Genomic DNA, 3,792 nt, shown 5'->3' on the forward strand with positions numbered 1-3,792 from the left:
AATGATTTATTTTTCATTTTAATATTTTAACAATATTATTTATATAACATATTGCAGTAATAACATCGGCATCTGGATCTTTTTTATTTTTTCACGGCTTCCTTAATGTTACTGTCACGAATGCAGTAACTTTAGTGGAGTTGTAGAGTTTACTTAATTTTTGCAAATATTTAAAAACAATAATTAACAGTGCAATTTAGGTGAAATTGCAGTGGTAAGTTTCCAATTTATAATTATTACTATATTAAACGTCTCTAAAATAATATGTTAAAAGCCTAAATCAGTAAAATCAATATGTCACTTAAGCGGTAAGAAGAGGAAATTGTTATGTGTGTTAGGTTGGGAATATTTAATGTGGAATTTTACATTTTCCACGGATTAGTTTTGTGCGGAAACCAAGGAAATACGCACGATCCCGCACAAAATAGATTACATCATTATTATTTAATGACTCCTTGCGTACCTGTTTGCAATTCTACCTTGCTTACGCATTCATGTGACATAACAGATGTAGCTACCAGAAGAAACTACTCGATCCAATGTACGTTTGGGAACGAAAATGCGCTGCCTGGTCTATATCCTTTTTTCTTGTATATTAAATTTCTATGCATATCTTCGTTACATTTTGTCCCTGCCAGCTGAAAGAAATCGATAGCCTCCCACTGAGGAGAATTCCTCTAGCAGAAAATGTTGTTGCTTAGTCAACTGTTAGAAGACAGGGGTGAACCTCAAAAATGATACCAAGAAGGCACCACTTATGAGGCAACTGGGCCAGAAGATAATGGATAGGGTGGCCAGTTCCTTCAAACTTCCATTGCATACATCACCGACTAGCTACATACTACACTAGTCAGACTTCAGATGCATACAAACAATAATTGTTTCCCTCTGACACATATCGTCAAGTGAGATGTATTGTCTGACAACAGATGTAGCCTACATATCAGACAGACTCTCAATAAGAGGACAATAAATACGTTATTACTCGATAATAATACGGTCAGCCTAAACATGGTGAAATTTTCCCCTAAATGTGAACACTGTTTCACTCGATAAGTACTCTCCGTACGATAGTAACTTCCACTCTGGAAGTTTCACTCTACAAGCTACCTCTTCTTTACAAAATCATTAAGGTGAGCATATCTCTACTAGTGTTGTATTAAAAAGGAGTAGATTATAGGCAATCATGTCAAATATGTTGCGAGTCAGTGTGTAGTTGAGGACCGTTTTGACGAACTCATCATTTGCCTAAACTTGAATTTTACAGTAGAAAGTCTTATTTTTAAATAAAATATAACTTTCTGAAAACTTGAAAATATGCACGTATTTCATTACACTATACTACAGTAGATATATACACTAAGAAGTAAAATTAAAATTATTTTCATTTTTCAATCATAATTTTATTGTCATGAAAAGTTTAACAATTGCTAAGTTATTTTCAAACCAGAACATATTCATGAAATGCATTATGCTTCCTTGCTTTACGTAGGCATATTTATTTTTTAACAGAGATAGCCTACGTTGAAGTTCTATATTTAATAATTTACAACTGCACTTTAATAAAAAATACACTAATAATCTCAAATTCTCTCTTAAACTTCCATTCAATATATTGACTCCTCGTTGCACTCTGTCATCATCATCTCTTCCATTTTCCATTAAGAATTTTCTATAAACGTTTCTTCCTTCTACGCTTTTGTTATTGAAATACGTCAGTAGCTGCGTAAACTTTTGTCGCTCTGTGCTCTCAATGTTGATATCGCTCTCTGCTGCACGTGCTACTATCCAAGATCTGGAAGAGACCGAACGGCCTAATCCGTACAAACATGTCTGTGATCATGGATAATAATTAGCAAAATTAGAACTTTATTAGCTTATTGTAAACATCGAATAACAAAAAAATTATGAATCTATATAGGCTATTTCACTAGAACTTATGTCTATGTACAGTTTTAGAGAAAATTTTCTTAGCGCAGATAATTTATAAATGCCCGAAAGAAGGAAGTGCGCATGATCAGATATACAATGAAACAAAATTAATTTTATCACATCAACTAGTCCTTCTATTGTGAACCAGTTCGCTCGTACTCTGACCATGCGCACTGCATCCTTACTGGCACTTATAAAGTTTATGTGCGACAAATTTATTTTTTTACGAAACAACAAATAACAAAAGAAAAGATGCGACAGTTCAACAACGAAAACCCTTATGAACCAAGATATTTTTTATATATTTGGGATCTCCATTACATTTTATGAAGAAAATTTAAAACTTTGTCCGAAAATGTTAATTTTAAACCAAAAAGTTTCAGTATTATAGGACGTATAATTTTTAATATTTTTTTCCTAAAAATTACTAATAAAATTGAAACAAAAGTGGACAAAGTGTAAACACTTCACGCCATCACGAAAGATACATGAAAAGACACCATTCACAACTAAACAGTATGCCAGTCTCTAACGACAACCGTACACCTCTTTCTCACAGTCAAAATATTGATCTGTTGCATCTTAGGCCTATCTATAATTATTCTTTTCTTCAGTTTCTTTTTTTTTTTCTTTTTTTTTTTTTTTTTAGTTTATCCCTATATATCCCGGAAAACAGGAAGTCTCATAGAAAGAAATTCAGTAAGTTGAGGTCAAGTATGCAGAATGAGACCATAAAACATACCACATTAACTCACATTTCGTATATAGGCCTAAACCCTGAGTCCACTTGGCACCATACACGTGAATAAAATGAACTGGATACACGGGTATTGTATTGTTTTAACCTGTAATCAAAAGAAACAATTTTTAGAATACATGAACAATGGAAAATTTTATCGTTTTGTACGGTAGTTGTAAATTAATATCTGTCCATTATTATTTTAGACGTATTAACTTCTGTTACGCTGAAAATCGCCCATTAAACTGCACGACTACACTGCAAACATTAGTACATAATGAAAATGCTTCTCTATTGTGCATATTATTGTACTTTATAGACTAAAGACATTCAACCATATTTGCGAATATACTGTGAGCTGTTTCTATGGACAGAGTACAGAATGCTAGTGAAATATGCCTCACTGCACTCAAACTTAAAGCAATGTTTTGGTATCAAGTCCTTAAAAGTGATCATCATGTCAATGAGAATACAAAAAGTATCACTTTTTGACTCACATTTCGTACATAATTGCTTGATCCTCATGGCACATAAACGTGAATATAACGCACTCGGTATGTGGTAATTGTATTCTCTGATCTGTAACATAAAGAAAAAAAATGAGAATAAACCGAAGCAATTGGAAAAATGTATCGTTTTTGTACATAGTTACTGTATGAATTAATATCTGTCCATTATTACTTTACACGATTTAATATTCGTTACTTGAAAAACGCTCATTAAACTGCATGACTACACTCCAAACGTAAGTACGTAATGGAAATGCTTCTCTACTGTGCACATTATTGCAATATAGTGACTAAAATCATTCACCCATATTTGGGAATATACTGTGAGCTGTTTCTATGAACAAGTACAAAATGCTAGTGCAATAGATCTATATGCCTGGTGTACTCAATCTGAAAGCAATGTTTTGGTACCAAGTTCTTAAGACTGATCATTATGCCGATTAAGGACACAAAATGTTATCACTTTAACTCACATTTAGTACATAAATCCTTAATCCTCTTGGGACATTAACTTGAATATAATTCACTGTGCTTGTGGGTATTGAATTGCATTCAATTTTAACGTGAATATAGTACACTCCTCATATGATAACAGTATTGCATTGCCCTGTA

General features: G+C 32.8%; 1 long non-coding RNA gene across 1 annotated transcript; it reads right to left on the reverse strand.

Moving 5' to 3' along the window:
* Nucleotides 1-1,478: 1,478 nt before the first annotated feature.
* LOC138704325 (uncharacterized) lies at nt 1,479-3,250 on the reverse strand. Its single transcript, XR_011333315.1, has 3 exons — nt 3,169-3,250; nt 2,688-2,777; nt 1,479-1,795 (listed from the first exon to the last, which is right to left on the reverse strand). It is a non-coding gene; the product is annotated as an uncharacterized lncRNA (long non-coding RNA).
* Nucleotides 3,251-3,792: the final 542 nt, after the last annotated feature.

This window comes from Periplaneta americana, chromosome 8, assembly GCF_040183065.1.
Source record: "Periplaneta americana isolate PAMFEO1 chromosome 8, P.americana_PAMFEO1_priV1, whole genome shotgun sequence".
Classification (NCBI taxonomy): Eukaryota; Metazoa; Arthropoda; class Insecta; order Blattodea; family Blattidae; genus Periplaneta; species Periplaneta americana.